Source organism: Arvicola amphibius, chromosome 3 (genome assembly GCF_903992535.2).
Source record: "Arvicola amphibius chromosome 3, mArvAmp1.2, whole genome shotgun sequence".
Classification (NCBI taxonomy): domain Eukaryota; kingdom Metazoa; phylum Chordata; class Mammalia; order Rodentia; family Cricetidae; genus Arvicola; species Arvicola amphibius.
In genome coordinates this window covers 135,182,368-135,195,156 of record NC_052049.1, presented here as the reverse complement: position 1 = coordinate 135,195,156, position 12,789 = coordinate 135,182,368, and the positions used below count along the sequence as shown (strand labels likewise).

At 47.1% G+C, this 12,789-nt stretch overlaps 1 protein-coding gene across 3 annotated transcripts in view; it reads left to right on the top strand.

Moving 5' to 3' along the window:
- Positions 1-12,450: 12,450 nt before the first annotated feature.
- Positions 12,451-12,789, top strand: part of Usp3 (ubiquitin specific peptidase 3) — a 76,966-nt gene continuing 76,627 nt past the window's right edge. For all 3 annotated transcript variants that reach the window (XM_038324431.2, XM_038324430.2, XM_042054815.1), the window contains exon 1: positions 12,451-12,631. The gene's annotated coding sequence lies outside the window, so the exon portion shown is untranslated. The remainder of the gene's footprint in view (positions 12,632-12,789) is intronic.

Genomic DNA, 12,789 nt, shown 5'->3' with positions numbered 1-12,789 from the left:
CATGGGTGCTGTGAATGAAACTGGGTCCTAAGCAAGGGTAGTATCTGCTCTCAACTGCTGAGCCATCTCTCTAGCCGCAAGTGTAGGATTTTTTGGTTTGGCTTGGGGGCTTGTTTTGAGAACCAGAGATTGAACCTAAGTCTTCATGTGTGCTCAGGAAGCATTCTTTACTAAGCTACAGGCCAGCCTTCTTACCTCCTAACTTTTATATGTATATAGATATGGGAACTGAATGTGTGTAAAGGTCAGAAACCTAAAAAGGGGCCACTTTTTTTTTTTTTTTTTTTTTTTTGGTTTTTCGAGACAGAGTTTCTCTGTGGCTTTTGGAACCTGTCCTGGAACTAGCTCTTGTAGACCAGGCTGGCCTCGAAAAAAGGGGCCACTTGAAGGAAGAGGGCTGGGGAGGGTGATGGGTCAGATGACAGAAAAGTAGGAAGGTGAATCTGGGGTCAGAAGGGTACAAGTGAGAAGACAGGCAAATGAGGGAGTGGGGAGGACTAACCAAAAGTGTGTGTGAAATGTAGTAAGGAAATTTGCATGCTGATTTTTTTTTTAAATGAGTCGGACATGTTGACTCACTCCTTTAGAATCCCAGCACTCAGGAGGTAGAAGCATGCTTATCTCTGTGAGTTAGAGGCCTGTCTGGTCCTACATGGTGAGTTCCAGGACAGCCAGAGCTACATAGTGAGACACTGTCTAAAAAAAAAAAAAAAAGAGGGGCTGGAGAGATGACTCAGTGGTTAAGAGCAGGCATCAATCTTCCAGAAGGTCAGTTTAGTTCCCAGCAGTCAAGCCGGGCAACTCATGACCACCTGTAACCCTAACTAGAGGGGATCTGATGTTGCTTCTTGACCTCCACCAGCAATCCCCCCAATATATATGTGTGTATAGATATTTTTAATTAAATCAGTAACTTATTCTTTAAATATCTTAGTAATTTAAATTATTTTTAAATATCTTAGTAATATAGGCAGTCTGGTAAGAAGACAGGGTGTAATGATCTGTTCTGTCCCTTTAAGAGACAAGTCACACCCCCCACCCCCCACCCCCTCCTGTCTGCTGAGGCAGGCAGATCTTCCTTCCTGCTTGCAGCCTGAGTCTCTTCCTTTTCTGTCTCCCTCTCGAAGAGGTAGCTTCTGCCTCTCCCCACTTCTCCCCTTCTGTCCCTGTCTGTCTGTCTGTCCTGCTCTCTCTGTGTGTGTGTGTCCTTTCCCCTCCATAACCTATTAAAGAAATATCCAACCTCACTCTGCAAGGCCTGCAGTTGTCTCACCCGCCATGTGTCTCCCTGCCCAGGACCAGTGCCTTTGGAGACCTGCAGCATCTCGTGGCGTGTGCATCTGTCTGTTTCTCCTCATAGGACTGGCTACCCCATCAAAGTCTTTCATCCACCACATGGCTCCCTGCCAGGTATCATGGCCTGCTGCCTGCCGCCACTCAGGAATCTGCAGCATTTTTGCTGCTGCAGCCACCGGAAATCCAGGGATCCACAGCATTTTTAATTAATCCATTATACAGGGGAGCTGGGCAGTGGTGGCAGAGGTAGGCGGGTCTCAGAGTTTGAGGCTAGCCTGGTCTATAGAACGAGTTTCAGGGCAGCCAGAGCTACACAGAGAAACACTGTCTCAAAGAAAAAGAAAAAAAGACAGGGGCAGTTGAGCAAGTTCACAATTTGGTCAGGTTCAGCATCAACCTCCTGGTCAGGGTAGCAAGCTTTGGCAGTGTGAAAAGCATCCTGTCTGGACTGCACATGTACAGGTTTTTCTCTTGTCATTATGCTTTTGTGCAACAGCCTTGGACATAGCATCTATATTGTTTTAGCCATCATAAATAATCCGAATGTCCAAGAGAATCGTGTAGGTCATATGCAAATTCTATAGCATATTCCATAAGGGATTTTAGCCTGTATGGATTTTTTTTTTTATTGGAGGGTTTCTGGAACCAATCTCCCACAGCCTGTGAGAATGACTTACTACCAACCGAAGTGTTTAATGAAAACTGTCATTCATGCCCAGTTGTTTAATGATTATGGAGATTGTCAAATATAGCTGCATAGTGCGATGGTAAATTTACTTTATTTCTTTGCATTATGAAAGTCAAGCTATCTTTTCTAAGTCTTCGTGATTTATACCGCCTATGTAACAAGACTTTAAAATTAGATTATAAGTCTTAATTCTTACAGTTTTCTTATTGGAAGTAGAATGGAGTGGTGCTGAATCATACACATTTTTCATCATGTAAAATGCTGCAGCGCTAGGGAGGTGGCTCAGTAGGTTGAGTGTTTGGTGTACAAGCATGAGAGCCTTCGGTCTGCCTCTCACCCCTGTAAAAGCCGGCTGTGGCAATGTGCATTTGTAGCCTCAGTGTTTGGGACAAGCAGATTCCAGGAACTCAAGGGCCAGTCAATCGAACCAAAATGGTGAGCTCGAGGGTTAGTGGCAGACCCTGTCTATAAATAACAAGGTAGAGGGGCCTGGAGAGATGGCTCAGTCGTTAAGAACACTTGCTGCTCTTGCAGAGGACCCAAGTTTGGTTCCCGGCATTCATATCAGGCAGTTTTTAGCCACCTATAACTCTAGTTCATGGGGACCTAACAGCCTTTCCTGGCCTTTAAGGGCACCTGCATCCCCATCTGGTAGACACGCAGAGGAGCCTGGCAAGTGCACAGACGAATAAATAGACTAAGGACGTGGAAGGTGATAGAGGACACACCTGAGTTTGACCTCAGGCTTTCACATGTGCCCGGGCAAGTGTGCTCCGCCCTCCACCATGCACATACACATAAATAAATAAAACAAACAAAATATTGCTTTTTTTGAAAAAAATCATTCTACAATCTACAAAATTTAGGGATGGGGTGGATAGAGAAAAGAAAGGGAACTTTCTCACAATCCCAGCAACCAAGGACCATTGGCCTTTCTTGGCAGACTTCAAAACATCTTAAATGGTGTCTTTTTACAAAGTTGAGATCATGACATTTCTCTTTAAAAATACGCTTCTCTCCTGCATAATGGCGATATTTATTCTTCCATCCAACATCTCTTAAGTGCTTATCACACATTTAGCCCTGGGGTGCAAAGATAAATTAGACGCTGTGTTAATACCTTTTTCCCCCTTCACAGTGTTTCAACTTTGTCAGTGCATCGGAAGGAGGGCGCCCTGACCTGGCAGATAAAAGCAGGGAGCAGGAGAGACTTGGGGTGCAGGAGGGGAGGAAGAGCAGAGAGCCCAGGAGGCTGAGGAGTCTGGGGAAAGAAGAGCAGCCAGGTAGTGTTTGCCAGGCAAGTGAATTGTGGCAGGTGTTGTGTGCAGATAGTTTGGCCATTAGAGTGCCTGGGTAGTTCTCAAATTTCATCTTTCCTTAACCCCTTTCTGCGAGATTAAAAAAAAAAAAAAGCAATTGGGGCTGGAGAGATGGCTCAGCGGGTAAGAGCATTGCCTGCTCTTCCAAAGGTCCTGAGTTCAATTCCCAGCAACCACATGGTGGCTCACAACCATCTGTAATGAGGCCTGCAGGAAGAATACTGTATACATAATAAACAAATAAATAAATATTTAAAAAAAAGCAAAACAAACAAGCGAACAAAAAACGCCTCATCTGTTCAGAGACTCTTCTTCTGCGATCGCTGACCAAGTTTTCAAGACCTCATTCTGCCTGCTGTCCTTGAACTTTACTTTCCACTTAGCTGAGAATCCACCGACTTTGAGCTTTCCTCTTCCTGGGTCACGTGCATGAAGCCTGCACCCTTCCTTGTGTGATTTCCTTGGGGCTGTTCCCTGGTACAGTTGAGTGCTCAGCTCGAGATCTAATGACTAAGTGAAAGGATTTCCTCTTGGGAATTTCGCCATTCCCCCCTCCCGCTCCCCCCCCTCCCCCCAATCCGCCCAGTTCCACAAGCTCCCTAGCACCTGTGCCAGGCTCATTGACTTCCTCTGCACTAGAGTCTCTGCCTTACCTTCCAGTTTCCACTCAGGTGGTGGCTTTTCCTGGCCAGGTGCCAGGTGCTGCCTCCGAGGGCGTTTCAGTGCGCACCAGCCTCCTTTGGTCTGGAGGAGGCCAGAGAGCTCTGGGGAAGGAGGAAGAGATAGATGTCTACACACCTGGCCAGAGCCCAAAAGAGCAGGCTGATCAAGTCAGCCCTCACACCTTGGACCAGCCCCAACTCCACCCAAAGATTCTATCAGCGTGTAAATCTGGACACTGTTTGCACAAGTCTTCCTTCTGCCTACCCTCCCCCCAGCAAGAAGGTACAGGCCAGGCCAGAGTTGAGGGTAGGACTCCAATCTGACGTTGGGCAAGCAGGACTCACACTTTCTAGTCAATTCTGGATTTATTTGCATAGCGCCACCTGCTTTATATTACTGAAAGCTGGCTTTCGTGAGATGTGACAGAGAACAGGATCGAAATGTGGTGTGGAATGAATAGCCCTGGGCTGGCCTCCCGGCTAGAGCGCTTTAGTCTCAATTTCCTTATTGGTCACAGGGTGGACTGAACTGCTTGGTCTCCAAAAGTCCCTCAAGGGACAAGATCCTAGTCCTGGAGAACGCCATGACAGTCCATTGAACTTTTCCCAGGGTGACCACTCTGGCCTCAGAGTCAGTCCCACAACACTGGCCCCCTCAAAGACCTAGATGTAGGATAGCCTGGCAAAGATGGCATGTAGAAGCAAGGGGATACGTTTACTCAAAGGAACCAAGCTCCTAGGAAAGCCCACATTCTCGAGATACTGAAAAGACCAAAGTGCCATGCGGTTATGTGCCCTGAGTGCACAGCTACCCACTGAAGTCAGTGCTACGATTCCCCTGGGCTTTCCCTTCCTCGTTGCCTCTCCCCACTTCCCAAAACGCTGTTCCTGGAAGCCAAGGTGAGGGCATTAGGTTTTTTGGCATGGAGTACCCCACAAGAGGAGTTGCTCCCTGCTCTTTACAGCCCTGCTCCCTGGGCCTTTGTCCCCCTCACCTCCAGAGCCAGAGGCACATTAGCCAAGTTCCTGTGAGGAAAAAAAATATTTATTTGTGCTTCAAGTTTTAGGCTCTCAACAAGCTGAGGCTCCTTCTACAGCATTGCCGTGATCCATGAGGGGGGAGGGCTCTAGCAAGCACGAGTCTGTAGCCTGCCTTCATGGAGGTAAGAGGAATGGCTCCTCAGGCGTTATCTTCCTAGTCTAGTCAGGAAGAAAGGGTCCACCACTTCAGGTCTGGAGCCCCAACATGGTGATACCACCTCTTCAGAATTCTTTTTAGTCTTTGTGATATAATGGTAAGAGAAAGAAGGAGAGCGCTCAAAACCTCCTCTAAGGAAGACCTCTCTTCTCCTTCAAGATACTGGTCCCTCCCTCCCTCCCTCCCTCCCTCCCCCTCCCTCCTCTCCTCTCTCTCTCTCTCTCTCTCTCTCTCTCTCTCTCTCTCTCTCTCTCTCTCTCCCTCTCTCTCTGTATGTGTGTGTGTGGGGAGCAAACCCAGGGCCTTGTGCATGCTGGGCTAGCACTAACCTATGTCTTGCCCACAACTTTATCTTCCAGTGTGAATATACTGGCAATCTTTTCTCCAAATGACCCATTATAAGGAGGCTAGGGCAAAAGATAAAGCTCTAAAATATGTGTGATGAAGCTGGTGGCTCATGTTTATCAGGAGCCTACTGTATGAGTGTCGAATGTTACATGTTTCCGCATGATTACATACATTCTTTAACACCTCATGGGGGAGGGATTGTTTTAACCCTCCATTTTATAGGTTTGGGATCTCAGAGGCTCAGCGATAGTATGTCTCTTATCCAAGGTTACATTGTTACCATGAGGTAAAGGGACACACAGACCCAGCTCTGTCCATCAAGCTGCTATACTCAAATGACAAACATTTACTAAGAACCTACTTCAGTGATAAACTGCAGGGCCAGCATTATAATAACCATTCTAGTTGCTGTGATAAAACACTTAGGGAGCCAGGTGGTGATGGTGCATGCCTTTAATCCCAGCACTCAGGAGGCAGAAGCAAGCAGTTCGAGGCCAGCCTGGTCTATAGAGTGAGTTCCATGACAGTCAGGGCTACACAAAGAAACCCTGTCTTAAAAAAAAAAAAAAAACAAATAGGGGCTGGAGAGATAGCTCAGAGGTTAAGAGCATTGCCTGCTCTTCCAAAGGTCTTGAGTTCAATTCCCAGTCAACTACATGGTGGCTCACAACCGTCTGTAATGGGGTCTGGTGCCCTCTTCTGGTCTGTGGTCATACACACAGACAGAATATTGTATATGTAATAAATAAATAAATATTTTAAAAAAACAAATAAACAAACAAAGCAACTTAGGGAAGGAATGGATTTATCTGGCTTCTATTTCCAGATAACAGTCCATCAGTGAGGGAATCCAGGGCAGGCACCTAAGCAAGAACGTGAGGCTGAAACCGTGGAGAAACACTGCTTCCTGGCTGGTTCCTAGGCTTTTGCTTGATTCCCAGGACCTCCCACCCAGTGAGTGGTACCAAGCACAGTGGGCTGGGTCCTCCTACATCAGTTAATTAATAATGAAGACAATCCCTCAACAGAGACTGTAGGACAATATGCGTAGGCACGAGTGGAGGCCAAGAAGCTGGTGCACTCCAGGGTGCAGTGTCTAACAAGGGGTGGCGTGAGCGTGCAGAATGCCAAAAGAGATGGGCACAAGGGCTACCTCAGACAGTCCTGTACTGTGGGGGTATGATCTAAGAAACGAGTCATTTGATGATTTCATTGTTATACGTACATTCAAAGAGAGAAATTGCACAAACCTAGATTGTATAGCCTGCTCCACACCTAGCTATATGGTATGGAGCCTGTTGCTCCTAGGACCATTATGAACAAAACACAAGATTACATCAAACACAAGAGACGATGATGCAATCCTGAGGTGTGGTAACCTCCAGATGTGTGCAAGGTTGCTGCCAGCACAACGTATCATTCTACAGTAAACATTTTTTTATAAGAAGTATACTCCAGAACACCAGTAAGAAGCCTAATAAAATAAATACATAAACTGACAACAGTCATTTCGTATCAAGCGTTTACTGAACATCGTTACATGTGTCATAGTCCAGGTGTGTTTACATCAGCATCACCACAAACACTCTGATAGGCTGCATTTCACCCTTGGAGAAGCTACAGGGTCACCGGGTAATGGGGACCTTTTAACGCCATTGCAGTCTTTCAGGACTATTGTGACCTGCCATGGACTGATGTCTAACTACAAGGCTCATGACTACAGAAGCAGAGGATTATGGGAAAGTGCTGCATGGAAGAGGAAGGAGATGGAGGGAAAAAAGAGTTGAAGGAGTCGGAGGAGGAGGAAAGATGGGAAGAAGAGAGAAAGGGAAGAGGGAGGGAAGGAGAAACGTGAGTAAGATGGGTGGCAGGAAGTTTTTTGGAAGATGGGCTTTGTGCCTAGACCTGAATATATGGGAGAACTTCTCTAGAATGAGTAGAGGAGGCAGAGAAATGACCTTCAGGGTCTGCTCAACCATCAGGCCCTTTGGAGGTGTGGAGGGAAGAGAGGCTGGCCCATTGGTGGGATCAGGTGCAGGGAAGGCTCTATACCAGGGAGGGGCCTAGGCTTGCTTCTTGGAAGAGCAGAAGCTTTTGGGACCTTCTGATAGTGCACAAGCCATGAGCTGGAGGTGAGACCTGGAGATGAGAAGCCAGGCTGTGCCTCTTTCCTTCTGTAGACAGCCTCAGAGGCCACGTGAGGAAGAGCCTCGGTACAGGTGTTGGGAATGCCTAAGTGAGCACAGACTGAGCATGAGGCCAGAGGGGTGTGGCCTGATGGGGGACTATGGGAAACATGAGGGTCCTGTGACAGCATTGGGTGACAGGTAGTAGCGATGGAAAGGAAAGGCATTATTCTGGGTTTTCAGTCCAATCAAAGGATCAAGATGTCCTCAGTCTTCAGAAATTCAGGCTCACTTTGTGGGGGTGGGGTATGAAGATGGGTAAGGTGTTTTGGATGGGGTCTTGCTACATAGCCCAATCTGGCCTTGCAATCCTCCTGCCGTTACCTCCCAAGTTCTGGGATTGCGGCTGTACATCACTGTGCCCAGCTCTCTCTCTTTCTCACTCTCTCTCTCTCTCTTAAGAAAATGTAGACAATGATCCTATAGCCATACTGATGAATATCTTGCATATCACCATAGAACCTTCATCTGGCGATGGATGGAGATAGAGATAGAGCCTCACATTGGAGCACCAGACTGAGCTCCCAAGGTCCAAATGAGGAGCAGAAGGAGGGAGAACATGAGAAAGAAAGTCAGGACTGTGAGGGAACCTTCATCTGGCGGTGGATGGAGATAGAGACAGAGCCACACATTGGTGCACCGGACTGAGCTCCCAAGGTCCAAATGAGGAGCAGAAGGAGGGAAAACATGAGCAAGGAAGTCTGGACTGCGAGGAGTGCTCCCACCCACTGAGATGGTGGGGCTGATCTATTCGAAGTTTACCAAGCCCAGCTGGACTGGGACTGAAAAAGCATGGGATAAAACCGGATTCCCTGAACATGGCGAACAATGAGGGCTGCTGGATTTGGATCCTACTACGCATACTGGCTTTGGGGGGGCCTGGCCTGTTTGGATGCTCACCTTCCTGGACCTGGATGGAGGGGGGAGGAACTTGGACTTCCCACAGGGCAGGGAACCCTGACTGCTCTCTGGACAGGAGAGGGAGGAGGAGTGGAGGGGGGGGGGAGGGAGGTAAATGGAAGGCGGGGAGGAGGCGGAAATTTTTAATAAAAATAAATAAATAAAATTAAAAAAAGAAAATGTAGACAAAATTTTCCCTAATTGCCCTAGAAGCTTGATGAACTTGTGAAACGGTTGTCTTCAATTCAGTTTCCTGTTTCAGTTATAAGAAAAGGAGACCAATGGCCACAGCCAAGCTAATAATATCAGGTTGTCAAACACAAACATTTCTACCATTAATAACTTCATACAGGGTGTAAATATTGGGCATTCAGTCTGGGGCTTGTTGTCAGAGCACGGAAATACAGCACTGCCCGGAACGCAGCGCTGTTCGAGATTTTCCCAGCCCAATTTATGCTGTTAGAGGCCTCAACTCCTAAAGAACTCTATATTTTTCAATATAGAATTCAAAATTTCTAAGAATTAGTTCCCCCACCCCATTGCAGGGTGAGGAATGACATTAGGCTTTAATTAGTAAATTATTCGGTGATTGTGGAGGTCAGAGGCTAACTTGCAGGAGTTGGGTCTCTCCTACTCCTGCCATGTGGGTCCTAGGGATTAAAGCTCAGACCACAGCAGCTTGACACCCTTTACCTTCTGAGTCATCTTCTCCAAGAAGGAACTAACAGGTATCTAGTGAAAAGTCATTTTCCTTCCTCTCCTCTCTTCTTTTCCCACCAAGCCTTCCTCTGCGGAACCAGCAGCTGTTATATTTCTTTTTGGCTCTACTTCTGGTCTTCTGGGACCAGCTTTATAGTAAGCTTTTCAACATGACAGTACATTTGCCAGAGTAATGTAATTCCCTGAGTGCCTCCTAGTGCCAGGCTGTGTGTTCTGGGCTACCACTGCCTTCAGCAGGCTCATTGTTTTGAGCCTAGGGCATGTATTCTGTGCTTTCCCCTCTATTAGAAATAAGTGCACATTAGGCACCAAGTGTATACCCAGTGCTATTTATTCCAAGTGCTGAGAGAGGTCTTAAGGCTTTTTTCTTGCCTAGCATAATTTTTATTGTATTGATTTTTTTTAATCTAAGCAGCTATCTTGCTTCCCAGTAGAAGTAGTATGTTCATTCTGCACACAGAAAAAGGTCAAGGCAAGTGCACTAAACTCTTCTATAGTGTGGGTCTGCGCAGAACCCAGCAAGCAAGGGTTGATATAACACCAAGAGCTGGGCCTAAGTGTTTTCTGGGACTAGTTGCCTTCTCTGAAGCTTCTTAACCTGTTAGATCTCTAAGCCCAAAGGGTGCTTAGCCATCTCCCATGAAGCCTTGCTGTTTCTGAGCTCCTTCTCTAGCCTGGAAACTCCAGTTACTCAACAGGGAACTGATAATGAATGGCCAAAGGGCTTTAGCCCTTCCTGCTTTTCCGCCATTGTTCTTTGGGAGGTTCTTGCCTGCTGCCAGAAAATATTTACAACCAGACCCTTAACTGCAGAGCAGGATTAGTGGTGTGGCTATAAAGTGAGTTTATATTAGTGGTACGGCTACTCAAAGGAGTAAATCATGGATGCTCACACCTTCAGAAAAGCAGTTCTGATCAGAACTCTGATTCCCTGTTTTCTCTTTCCAAACATTACTTATTTGGGTAAAGGAAGCAGAGGAAGGAAGTCCTCATTTAGAAGCATCTGTCATTATTCCCATCTCAAAGATGGAAGATCAAGAGGAGGCCATGGAATCCCACAGCAGGTGGGACCACAGCCTGCTGGACTCCCACAGCATGTATCTGGTGCATTGTGGATGTCACTGACTGGTCTAGAATCATGACATCTGTGCTCTGAATAATTGAGACGTTCATTTTCAGGTTAGCTGACTGTTCTGATGAACTTCTGAATCTGACTTAGGCTAGGGAAGAAGATGGGGGAGGCAGAAATAGGGAGGGTTCTCTCCACCTGGGATTCTCTTCCTTCTCGGTGGGCTCTGAGCCCTTGGGGACATAACTGTTAAGTCATGGGGGCTGTGGTGAAGTGGCTCTTAATTGAACGTTCAGCTTTGCTTCTTCTGGCTACTACGTCCTGAGGTTTAATTTGCACTTCCCAGATGGCTAATGCACTTGAACATCTTATAGATATTTAATCATTGCTCATTTCTTTCATCTTCCTGTATCTTTTTGTTCCCTTCTGCAGCTCCTAGAACCAAGAGAAAGTAACGCCTAGAATGACGCCAGAGTCCCCAGGGACTAGACTTCTCAGTGTTGACAGTTGTTCAAGATGTTCCCTGGCTCCTCTGCCTCTGTTGCCGGCCTCCTGGTTCAGCCTTCCATCTTCGGGTACCTGACTCTCCAGCCAAACCTCTACCTTTGCAGAGAAGTCTCTCGAAGCTTTGTGGACAGACACTCTTCCCTCTCTACCCTGGGCACTATACCCTCTTCCTTCTTCCAACCTTGCACATTTTACCTGAGTATCTAGGGTCACGTGCTGTTTCCTCCAGGAAGCCTTACTTGACACGTCCCCCTCCCCCACACATCAGACTGAGTTAGTAGTCCCTTGTTTGTGGCTTAGTAACATCCTGTACTTGCCCTCCCAGCACTTCTCACAGGCTGTTGCAATCGCCTGTTTGCTAGCTTCTCATAACTACCCTCCTGTCTGCAGATATAGTACTGTGCAATCCTCACTTTTATATCACAGAGTTTAGGGCAACAACGATGTTTGTTTAATGATCTGGTCCAGAACCCTTTAAAAGACGGGAAAAAAAAAAAAAAAAAACCTATAAAACCGGGCTTGGTACTCTCTGGAGGTCTGGAGGTGGAGGCGGGCGGGTCATAAATTCAAGGTCATTCTCAGCTACGTAATAAGTTTGAGACTGTCGCAAAAACTGCTAAAGAGATGGCTCAGTGGTTAAGAGCGCTGGCTACTCTTCCAGGTGACCCCAGGTTCGATACCTAGCACTCACAAGCAACTCCAGTCCCAAGCATCCAACTCCTGGCTTGCAAAAGCACTGCATACACGTGGTGTATAAATACATTTGGGCAAAATACCCATACAAAATAAAAGCAAAACTAATAAGATCTCCAATAAGGAACAAAAATAAAAATTTAATCTTCTGTGCCAGCTATAGAGAAATCAGTGATTTCAGGCCACTGTCCCCACCCTCCCACATAATCCTCCTGACAAGGGCTGCGGGAAACAGACTTCTACAGCTACACTACCCACCACACAGGTGCCAGTTCACAGTCAGAAGCTCAAAGTTCCCAGCCTAGATGGCACTTTGAAACTCAGGGGCTCTCATGCACAGCCGGGCAATTAATGCTTGGGCTGGGGGCGGGGGAGGTGAGCGGTATCACAGCGCCTACATGTTTACCCTGGCAGAGCGATGGCGGTGGCCCACACAGCCCTGCCTTCTGTGTCTCGACGATCACTGAGGTGACCCAGGGGTCCTTAACCCGGGGTCCTTTCAGGGCCTAACCTAAGGTATCCTTGTGTCCCACCCCCACCTGATAGGCTTCACTGGACAATGAAGTATTTGTGTCGTGAGCAGCTGTCCACAGTGCCAGGTACAGCAGCTGGCTGTGATTTCTACTTAAATTCCACAGATTTAAAAAAAAAAACTGATCATACTTCGGCACGTGAGAAAACTGAAGTAGCTGTGAACGGGGAGTGGGGGCAGATCTGAAGTGAAAACTTAGCACTTACCGTCTGAGTGGACAAGGGTGAGCCTGCCTGAAAAGTGAGTGCCCTGGTGGCCCTGTGCCAACAGTGGGGGGAGGGGCCTCGGGCGTGCACTAAGCTCAACACACAAATTTTACAAATGAAAAGACTGTTGGGTGCTGGAGTCCCACTGCTCGGCTTTCTCAGTCAGCACTTTTATCTGCAAAGTGGGTCTTTGGGAAGAAAAAAAGTCTCATCTGCTTCATAAAAGGAGCTCTCAGAGATAAAGAAAAAGAGATTATCCCAGTTTGGGGTTGGGGCGACTCTGAGGCCAGAGGAACCAGAGCTCAAGGTCAGCCTGGGTTATAGTGAGATTCTGTCTAAACAAACAAATGGCTACAGAAACTGTGAGGTGGGTGGAAGCCGGTGACGACGCTGGCTCTGAGGATGAATGATCCTCCAGCTACTCACAAACCTCCCTTGGTGACTTCTCCTCAGAGGCAATGTCAG